Source organism: Triticum dicoccoides, chromosome 7B (assembly GCF_002162155.2).
Source record: "Triticum dicoccoides isolate Atlit2015 ecotype Zavitan chromosome 7B, WEW_v2.0, whole genome shotgun sequence".
Taxonomy (NCBI): Eukaryota; Viridiplantae; Streptophyta; class Magnoliopsida; order Poales; family Poaceae; genus Triticum; species Triticum dicoccoides.
The window spans coordinates 255480041-255491864 of record NC_041393.1 but is presented as its reverse complement, the minus strand read 5'-3'; positions in this window follow the sequence as shown (position 1 = coordinate 255491864).

Below are 11824 nucleotides of genomic sequence, written 5' to 3'. Positions count from 1 at the left end.
TATGGACAATAACATATTAATACAAAATTTAACCGATGAACAAACCCCATTCCATCTTGGGCAAGAACGACTATAACAAAAATTTATACTAAACTCCTGTTGATGAAACTAGCGATCTAACTCCACCATGGGGTGGCATGAGAAACAAATCATATGTTGAACACAAGATCATCCGAGGAACTAAAAATATGCGGACATGTCAATGACATCCGTTGATGCATCGACACGAGCAATGACATAGATGGGTTGCATAGTGATGTGTAGGAGATACAGCCTACGGCATTGAACATGTGTACAAAAGGAATTGAAGAGTAGCTCACCAGGTTTGAGGAACGGTGAGATGAACCTGGCGAACAAAGTCGAAGAAGTTGTGCAAAAAACATCATGTGTGGTCGATCAACGACATGGAAGAAGATGTTGGCATGCTCCTGCGTGCGAGGCGAAGAAGATAATGCAGATCAAGTCATCGGACAGGTCCTCGTGATAGCGGTAGGGATCCCAAGTGGTGGCAGCGGCACGCCTCCGTCGTGTGCGCGGCCAACTACTACCATAGGCTAGAATTAGTTGTCTAGGAGGTAGACTGGATAGGATAGATTACACGTGCAAAAGGAATTGGACAGAAACTCACCAAGCGTGACGAATCGATGCGACGAACTTGATGAACAGTGTGGACGGACATGCAAAATTCTTCGCATGTGATCGACGTATCGCATTCCTTCTTCTCTGAATGGATTCACGGCATGGATGATGATCTTCTGGCGCGAGGGTTCATGCCAAGATGATCCAAGTCAACGGGATCGAGCATCGGTGTCCATGGAACACCATTCTTTAGAGAGAGGTTATGGAGACAGAGAGGGCAGGGAGACTAGCGAAGTGGAAGAGGAGTTGGAAGCGCAAAAAATGGTTCCTTCAGTTTTGGAAAGGAATGAGATATAAGGGAAGTTAGAGGAGGGGTAGATTCAAGGTTGTACGTTTGATCTTCTCTGTACTGGTGTGCGTGTAGTGGAGGAGGAGAGGAAGCGCTCGGGGCCTGGCGCTAGAAGATGGCAAGTGAGAGGGAGATAAGGCAAGGGAGGAGGCAAGGAGAGGGAATTAAAGGAGGAGGCAACAATGACTATTGCCGTTTCATGTGTGTGCGTTTCCTCTCTGTATGTAGTATGTAGGTGAGGAAGATTAAATGTTCACCCACCACTTGAAGAAGATGGGCTAAGGGCCCATGTGGAAAAGGAAATAGAGAAGGAAGAGAAAAAAACAGTTGGCCTAAGCCCGTTAGGTTTGGAAGGAAAAAATAAAGGAGGTGGGTTTACATAGGAATAAAAAGAAAAGACATGCTAGGGAATTTTGTCCAGAATTTTGAGGGAAGAAAAGAAATTAATTTTCCTTTAGGATAATCTAAAGAAGGAAAAGAAGCTCAAATCATCAAACGAATTTCAGAAAATCCATAGATAAATAGAAGGCACCTATTAATATATGTCGAAGATGACAAAATTTAAAATTCAGTTAAAAGAAAAGAACAAAATACAAATTTAATTTAAGTTGGCATTAGATAAAATTAATGATGTCTACTACACAACCTTCTTCTTATAGACGTTGTTGGGCCTCCAAGTGCAGAGGTTTGTAGGACAGTAGCAAATTTCCCTTAAATGGATGACCTAAGATTTATAAATCCGTGGGAGATGTAGGATGAAGATGGTCTCTCTCAAACAAACATGCAACCAAATAGCAAAGAGTCTCTTGTGTCCCCAACACACCCAATACAATGGCAAATTTGTATAGGTGCACTAGTTCGGCGAAGAGATGGTGATACAAGTGCAATATGGAAGGTAGATATAGGTTTTTGTAATATGAAAATATAAAAACAGCAAGGTAACTAATGATAAAAGTGAGCACAAACGGTATTGCAATGCTTCGAAACAAGGCCTAGGGTTCATACTTTCACTAGTTCAAGTTCTCTCAACAATAATAACATAACTGGATCATATAACTATCCCTCAACATGCAACAAAGAGTCACTCCAAAGTCACTAATAACGGAGAACAAACAAAGAGATTATTGTAGGGTACGAAACCACCTCAAAGTTATACTTTCTGATCGATCTATTCAAGAGTCCATGGTAAAATAACTCGAAGCTATTCTTTCTGTTAGATCTATCATAGAGTTCGTACTAGAATAACATCTTAAGACACAAATCAACCAAAATCCTAATGTCAGCTAGATACTCCAATGTCACCTCAAGTATCCATGGGCATGATTATACGATATGCATCACACAATATCAGATTCATCTATTCAACCAACACAAAGTACTTCAAAGAGTGCCCAAAGTTTCTACCGAAGAGTCAAGACGAAAACATGTGCCAACCCCTATGCATAAGTTCACAAGGTCACTGAACCCGCAAGTTGATCACCAAAACGTACATCAAGTAGATCACATGAATATCCCATTGTCACCACATATAAGCACATGCAAGACATACATCAAGTGTTCTCAAATCCTTAAAGACTCAATCCGATAAGATAACTTCAAAGGGAAAACTCAATCCATTACAAGAAAGTAGAGGGGGAGAAACATCATAAGATCCAACTATAATAGCAAAGATCGCGGTACATCAAGATCGTGCCGAATCAAGAACATGAGAGAGAGAGAGATCAAACACATAGCTACCGGTACATACCCTCAGCCCCGAGGGTGAACTACTCCCTCCTCGTCATGGAGAACACTTGGATGATGAAGATGGCCACCAGTGATGGATCCCCCCTCTGGCAGGGTGCCGGAACAGGGTCCCAATTGGTTTTTGGTGGCTACAGAGGCTTGCGGTGGCGGAACTCCCGATCTAGGTTTCTTTCTGGAGGTTTGGGTATTTATAGGAATTTTTGGCATCGGTCTCACGTCAAGGGGGGGGTCACCGGGCTGTCCACAAGACAGGGGGGCGCGCCTAGGGGGGTGGGCGCGCCCCCACCTTCGTGGGCAGCCCGGGACTCTTCTAGCCCAACTCTTTCACTCCAGGGACTTCTTTTGGCCCATAAAAAATCATCAAAAATTGGAACGTCAATTGGACTCCATTTGGTATTCCTTTTTTGTAAAACTCAAAAACAAGGAGAAAACAAAAACTGGCACTAGGCTCTAGGTTAATAGGTTAGTCCCAAAAATCATATAAAATAGCATATAAATGCATATAAAACATCCTAGATGGATAATATAATAGCATGGAACAATTAAAAATTATAGATACGTTGGAGACGTATCAAGCATCCCCAAGCTTAGTTCCTGCTCATCCTCGAGTAGGTAAATGATAAAAACAGAATTTTTGATGTGGAATGCAACCTAACATAATTATCAATGTAATTTTCTTTATTGTGGCATGAATGTTCAGATCCAGAATATTCAAGACAAAAGTTTAATATTGACATAAAAATAGTAATACTTTAAGCATGCTAATCAAGCAGTTTATGTCTTATGAAAATAACATATCCAAAGAAAGCTTATCCCTAAAAAATCATATAGTTTGGCCATGCTTCATTTTTGTCACACAAAATGCTCCCATCATGCACAACCCTGGTTTCAGCCAAGCAATTCGTTCATACTTTTTAACGCGCTTCAGCCTTTTCAACCCTCACGCAATACATGAGCATAATCCATGGACATAGCACTATGGGTGGAGTAGAGTATGATGATAGGGATTATGTGAGAAAACAAAAAAGGAGAAAGTCTCACATTGATGCGGCTAATCAACAGGCTATGGAGATGCCCATCAATTGATGGCAATACGAGGAATAGGGATTGCCATGCAACGGATGCACTAGTGCTATAAATGTATGAAAGCTCATCAAAAGAAACTAAATGGGTGCGCATCCAACTTGCTTACTCACGAAGACCTAGGGCAATTTGAGGAAGCCCATCGTTGGAATATACAAGCCAAGTGAGGGAGTCCTGGATTAGGGGGTCCTCGGACAACCGAACTATATGCTTATGCCGGACTGTTGGACTATGAAGATACATGATTGAAGACTTCGTCCCGTGTCTGGGTGGGACTCTCCTTTGCATGGAAGGCAAGCTTGGCAATTCGGATATGTAGATTCCCTTCTCTGTAACCGACTCTGTGTAACCCTAGCCCCCTCCGGTGTGTATATAAACCAGAGGGTTTAGTCTGTAGGACGACAACAATCATAATCATAGGCTAGCTTCTAGGGTTTAGCCTCTACGATCTCGTGGTAGATCAACTCTCGTAATACTCATATCATCAAGATCAATCAAGAAGGAAGTAGGGTATTACCTCCATAGAGAGGGCCCGAACCTGGGTAAACATCGTGTCCCCAGCCTCCTGTTACCATTAGCCTTAGACGCACAGTTCGGGACCCCCTACCTGAGATCCACCGGTTTTGACACCAACATTGGTGCTTTCATTGAGAGTTCCACTATGTCGTCACCATAAGGCTTGATGGCTCCTTCAATCATCTACAACGACGCGGTCCAGGGTGAGGTTTTCCTCCCTGGACAGATCTTCGTATTCGGCGGTTTCGCACTGCGGGCCAACTCGCTTAGCCATCTGGAGCAGATCGATAGCTACGCCCCTGGCCATCATGTTAGGTTTGGAAGCCTGAACTACACAACCGACATCTGCGAAGACTTGATCTTCGACGGATTCGATCCCATGACAGGTGCATCCTACAGCCACGATGAGCATGACCTAGATCTGCCATCGGATGGTGTTCAGGAGATCTCACCTGCAGCTGCCCTGGCTTTAGATCCAGTGCAGATCGTGCCATCCGAGGACGGGAGGATGGACCCCGCCACGGAAGCCGCACACTCAACGGCAATAGAGCCGAACACAAATTACACTTCCAATGAGGTCTATGTCGTCGGACCCTCGGACTCATCTCCTGCCATAGGCTTCGAACCGCGTGTATCCGCGCCCATCGGATCTAACTGGGCACCAATCTTGGAGTTCAGCTCCGCGGACATCTTTCAGCACTCGCCCTTGGGCGATGTGCTAAACTCATTAAGATCTCTCTCCTTGTCAGGAGACTCTTGGCCGAACTATGTCTGGCTTGAGTGGGAAGCGGACGACAAAGGAATTCGTTACCCACCCACCACCCACTTAATAGCCACTGTCGACGACTTAACCGACATGCTTGATTTCGACTACGAAGACATCGACGGTATGGACGACGATGCCGGAGAAGAACAGGAACCACCGCCCACAGGGCGCTGGACAGCCACCTCATCATATGACATATATATGGTGGACACACCCAAAGAAAACAATGGCGAGTATCAAAAGGATGCAACAGAGGATAATCCTCATGAGAAACAGCCGAAGCGCCGACGTCAGTGGCGCCGCTCTAAACCACGCCAGGGTAGAAACAGCAATACCGGCACAAGAGACAATAGCCCCGCCCAGCCAAGCTTTGAACAGGCCGGAAGGGAGGACGGGCAAGCTAGCCCCGATGAACAGGCAATGAATGAAGACTCGGAGGATGACAATTACATGCCCCTCTTCAAAGACGAGGTGAGCCTCATCGACGAAGGATTTCTCGTGCCTGAGGATCCCGTCGAGCAGGAGCGCTTCAAGTGCCGGCTGTCGGCGTTCTGGGAACAGGGGTCCCCAGAATTCCCTGCATGCGGCCTGCAGTGTGGCTCAGCAGTGGCCCAGTATGGCCCATCTTCATCAACCCAAGCTCAAGACCCTCGCGAGGGGCCAAGCATCGCGGGGTGGACGATGCAAGTCCACCTCAAGGGTGGCCTCACCAGGCAGGCTCGCGAGGAGGCGGAGAGATCAAGGCAAGGGCTACCTCGCAAGGTGCTCATGACGCAAGCCATGACGATCAAGATCAGGCGGGCGCCAGGCGGGTGCCAGCCTGCGCAGTGTGCTCGTTTCGTCTTTGGTGCAAAGGGGACAAGCGTAGGCACGGAGTACCGAGGCATCAGGCAAAGGTTTCCATATCAACAAGACCAAGACCAGCAGGATGGCAGGATGGAGGTCACTGTGGAGCCCAAGATGGCGTCATCGCCAGTGCCTTTGGCAGTCGAAGACCACCTTTAGTCAGGATAGCTTGTACTAGTTGTCCCCTTTTCAAAATGGCTGTTGTTGGTTCCCTTCCCGCTCAATATTTGGGAAGAGGACCAGGGCCCCTATATATAGAGATGGCCACCACAGTAGAAGGGGACCGACCCGATCGGATCCTAACGAAGCAGAACACCCACCACCACAAGAACACCTCTCCTCGCGAGGCTGTTCTTCCTCTATACTATTCATCATCTACCCAAGAGGTAATCCACCACACCACATACTGGATGAGGGTATTACACCACAACGGTGGCCCGAACCAGTATAAACCTCGTGTCTCTTGTGTTGTTCATCGTGCTATCTTAGAATCGCGGCGAGGTTTTGGGCGTGTTTTGGTAGGGAGAAGATCTTCGTGCGCACCCCAGAGTTCGAACCTTAAGGGTTTTGCCGGAACCCGATATCCGACATTTGGCGCGCCAGGTAGGGGTGCGCCGGAATCTTTTCTCCGTTAATCCGCATCCCATCGCTTCATCGCATCCATGGCAGACACTCGCCGAGCTCGCGCTGAGCGCCGGGATGCTCTCGCCGCCCACGTCGCCCAGATGGCTGGTGTTGGCGGGCCTCCTCGTTGTTCTCCGTCGCCTGCCGCCAACGCCACCACCGGCCCGGCGGGGAACGAGTAGCAAGCATCTTCATTGTACCCCTCGGTGCGGCGGGAAGGCCGCACCACCACTCCATCACTGACCCCAGCTGGTTCATTGTCTCATGCTCGTCGCACCCCCACGGACGCGCAGGCCGCGTTGCCCCTGGCACGTGAGCTCCTGCACTACCGCCCCGTCGACAACCTCTACGAAGAATGGCTCGCCTGCATCACCAAGCTCGTCAGTGCCGCAGGGGGCTCTCCTGCGCCATCTCTCTTGCTGCCTCGCCCTCCATCATGCATGGGCGATGCGGCTCGGGGGGTGCCTCCGCCACCTCCTCCTCAAGAAGGCACCCTGGCTCCAAGGCGGGCGGCCCCTGGATGTGACCCACCGCATCCGGTGCCTGTGCGGCAAGAAAGGAGCTGCCAAGAAATCCCTCAGCCTCAAGAAGGCGCTCACGTGCTCCCTCCACCAGCATGGCAAGACCGCATCCCTGCACCAGCACGCCAAGACCCCGCGCTGCCCCTGGCGGCGGCGTGTGTGAAACATCAAGAACAAGCCCCACATTAGCAAAAGGCTCCGGTGGCCACATCAGGTTGTCGTGCCTTCACCACCGAGCTGTGTAGCGTCGCTTGGTCCGGCAAGTTCCAGCTGGACCTGCCTCCTCGCTACGACGGTACCGCCGACCCCACGGAGTTCCTGCAGCTCTACAAGCTGGGCATCAAGGCAGCCAAGAGAGACGAAAAGGTCATGGCGAACTGGTTTCCCATGGCGCTCAAGGATGGTGCCCGCGCCTGGCTCCCGAACCTGCCTCCCGGCTCGATCTCCTCTTGGGACAAGATGCGCAGCCGTTTCATCGCCAACTTCCAGGGCACTTGCGACCGCCCTCCGGCCGTGGGTGACCTGTGCCGCATCAATAAGCAGCCTAGAGAGACCCTGCAGAAGTACATCCAGCGTTTCAGCAACGCTCGCCTCAAGATCCCCAAGGTTACAGAGGAGGCCATCATCTCGGCGTTCTCCGATGGCATCCGCGATGTCAAGATGAAGGAGGAGCTCGCCATCCACGAGGATCTGTGCACATCTCTGGAGCTGTTCAACCTGGTGTCGGTGTCAAAACTGGCGGATCTTGGGTAGGGGGTCCCGAACTGTGCGTCTAAGGCTAATGGTAACAGGAGGCAGGGGACACGATGTTTTACCCAGGTTCGGGCCCTCTTGATGGAGGTAATACCCTACTTCCTACTTGATTGATCTTGATGATATGAGTATTACAAGAGTTGATCTACCACGAGATCGTAGAGGCTAAACCCTAGGAGATAGCCTATGATTCTGATTGTTCTTGTCCTATGGACTAAACCCTTCGGTTTATATAGACACTGGAGGAGGATAGGGTTACATAGAGTCGGTTACAGAGAAGGAGATCTAACATCCGAATCGCCAAGCTTGTCTTCCACGCAAAGGAGAGTCCCATCCGGACACGGGACGAAGTCTCGAGTCTTGCATCTTCATAGTCCAACAGTCCGGCCAAAGTATATAGTCCGGCTGTCCGGATACCCCCTAATCCAGGACTCCCTCAGTAGCCCCTGAACCAGGCTTCAATGAAGATGAGTCCGGCGTGCAGATTGATTTCGGCATTGCAAGGCGGGTTCCATCTCCGAATATTCCAAGGTAGATTAAGGATCATGTCCAGCTCTGTAAGATAATTTTCGCACACCACCGTAGAGAGCATAACACTTTACAAATCTAATCTGCTGACAATTTTTTTACGGTGTGCCCTTACGCCGCGGCTTGGCTTAATACGAACCGGTTTTTCTCGGCCTGCCACGACATGCACTGCAAGGCGGTTTTATTGGCACGCCTCGTCGAAGTAGAGATCGTGTCTCCCACATTGCGGGATTCCCATCAATACGGGCGCGGGCAACCCCACTACGCCTGTTGGTATGACTCCGTGTTTTTAGGCAAGTCCCAAGCGGTTACGTTGAGGACGCTTGATATTCACCCCCTTTATAGAGGGGCCGAGGCCTATCCCTCTTTCTTACCCTGCTTGCGCCTTTCCGCATCTCGAGTTCCAACACCCAAAGCTCAAGCTTAGGCACTTCGGATCTTCAATCATGTCCGGATCCAACCTTCAAGGCCGGTGGATGGCCTCCTCTGTCACAGAGGAGGACATTGCGAAGCTTAGGGAGGCCAAATATCTGACCGCCTACATCAAGCACATGTTTCCCGCTCCAGGGCAGGTAATCCCTACTCCCGAGCCCAACGAGAGCGTCGTATTTGTTTCTCACTTCCTCCATGGCTTAGGCTTCACCCTCGATCCCTTCGTGAGAGGGCTCATGTTCTATTATGGGCTAGATTTTCATGATCTAGCTCCGGACTCCACCCTTCACATCTCATCATTTATCGTCGTGTGCGAAGCCTTCCTCCACATCACCCCACACTTCGGCTTATGGCTCAAGACCTTCAATGTAAAGCCGAAGGCGATCGAGGGGCGACACGCAGAGTGCGGAGGTGCTGCAATAAGCAGGAACACCGATGCCCCATGGCCAGAGGGCTTCTTCCCGGAGGTGTCCGATCTATGTCAGTGGAGGTGGTTCTACGTCACGGCTCCCAGAGGCACAAAGTGGGTGGCTGCCCCCGACTTCCGCTCGGGCCCTCTGCCTCAACTGGCATCGTGGGCCAACGTGGGACTGGATTGGGGGCCTGCTAATGACATACCAACATTGCAGAGCCGCATTCGGGAGCTTCTTGAGAGGGACATTAGTCTTGTTAGCATAATTCAGGTAATGCTAGTCCGACGGATCTTGCCGTGCAAACATAGGCCTCTCCGGATGTGGGAGTTCAACCCAGAAGGTCCGTGAACTATTCAACACTTCTTCGGCATGACGCTCGAAGGGATGTATAGGTTATTCTTCGGACCACAAGTAAAGTGTCCGGACACTACGAGGATGCGGGCCCGAGCTGCAACCGCCTAGATACCCAAGTAAGTAACCCTGAAACCGAACACTTCATTTATATTTATCACAACATTATTCTGAAAATCATCCGCGGCCAGGATTGGCTCAGCAAGGCGGAGAGAATCAGGTGTCCAACACCACTTCCCGAAGGCTTGCCTAATCCAGCACTAGCCAGGATGCTTAGTCGTGTGCTAAGTCAAGTGCCCCCGAGGAAAGGCGAAGGGAAGAATAGAGAAGCAGAGCTTCACACATTGCACATCCAAACCGGGGGAATTACTGTCCCCACGAAGGAGGATAGTCGGGGAGGGGAATCTAAGGTCTCCTCCCTCCGTGGGAAGAAGAGGGCCGCCTCCGAAGACTGGGAAACGGAGGTGCCTAGACAAGGGAAGAAAACTTCACCAGGGGGCCCTGCCCCGGAGGGTGTCCTCACCGCGCCATGCCCGCAAACGGGCCTGCCCTCCACCAAGCTGTAAGTTAATTGTAAATACAAATCTACTGCTTCCTCCTACGAGGACAATAACCAGGATTCGTCCTTTGCAGTCCGGCTAGTAGCTCTTCTCGCCAAAGTTCGTCTTTGGGGGATCTTCTTCCGGAGATGATGGAGAGTGAAACCCCACCCGCCTCTCTGCCCCATGGGGCGGGCGACCCCGAGGTGTCGTCACGGAGGAGTCCAGATTCACCGCGGCCAGAAGCTAACACTTCGGCCGCCCTGAGCCCGGAGCATGCTGTTGGAAATATGCCCTAGAGGCAATAATAAAATGATTATTATTATATTTCCTTGTTCATGATAATTGTCTATTATTCATGCTATAATTGTGTTATCCGGAAATCATAATGCATGTGAGAATACATAGACCATAACATGTCCCTAGTGAGCCTCTAGTTGACTGGCTCGTTGATCAATAGATAGTCATGATTTCCTGACTATGGACATTGGATGTCATTGATAACGGGATCACATCATTAGGAGAATGATGTGATGGACAAGACCCAATCCTAAGCATAACACAAGATCATCTAGTTCGTTTGCTAGAGATTTTCCAATGTCAAGTATCATTTCCGTAGACCATGAGATCGTGTAACTCCGGGATGCCGTAGGAGTGCTTTGGGTGCAATGGCGGGCCCAGATTCCAACAAATGGCTTGAAGCCATGCAATCCAAGATAGGATCCATGTATGAAAACAAAGTATGGACTTTGACAGACTTGCCCGATGATCGGCGAGCGATAGAAAACAAATGGATCATTAAGAAGAAGATGGACGCGGATGGTAATGTTACCATCTATAAAGCTCGACTTGTCGCTAAGGGTTATCAACAAGTTCAAGGGGTTGACTACGATGAGACTTTCTCTCCCATAGCGAAGCTGAAGTCCGTCCGAATCATGTTAGCAATTGCCGCATACTATGATTATGAGATATGGCAAATGGACGTCAAAATGGCATTCCTTAACGGCTTTCTTAAGGAAGAATTGTATATGATGCAGCCGTAAGGTTTTGTCGATCCTAAGAATGCTAACAAGGTATGAAAGCTCCAACGCTCCATCTATGGGCTGGTGCAAGCATCTCGGAGTTGGAACATTCGCTTTAATGAAATGATCAAAGCGTGTGGGTTTATGCAGACTTATGGAGAAGCCTGCGTTTGCAAGGAAGTGAGTGGGAGCTCTATAGCATTTCTCATATTATATGTGGATGACATACTTTTGATGGCAAATGATATAGAACTTTTGGACAACATTAAGGCCTACTTGAATAAGTGCTTTTCAATGAAGGACCTTGGAGAAGCTTCTTACATATTAGGCATCAAGATCTATAGAGATAGACCGAGACGCCTCATAGGTCTTTCACAAAGCACATACCTTGATAAGATATTGAAGAAGTTCAATATGGATCAGTCCAAGAAGGGGTTCTTGCCTGTGTTGCAAGGTGTGAAATTGAGCTCGGCTCAATGTCCGACCACGACAGAAGATAGAAAAAAGATGAGTGTCATCCCCTATGCCTCGGCCATAGGGTCTATCATGTATGCCATGCTGTGCACCAGACCTGATGTGAACCTTGCCATAAGTTTGGTAGGAAGGTACCAAAGTAATCCCAGCATGGAACACTGCACAACGGTCAAGAATATCCTGAAGTACCTGAAAAGGACTAAGGATATGTTTCTCGTTTATGGAGGTGACGAAGAGCTCATCGTAAAGGGTTACGTCGACGCTAGCTTCGACACAGATCTG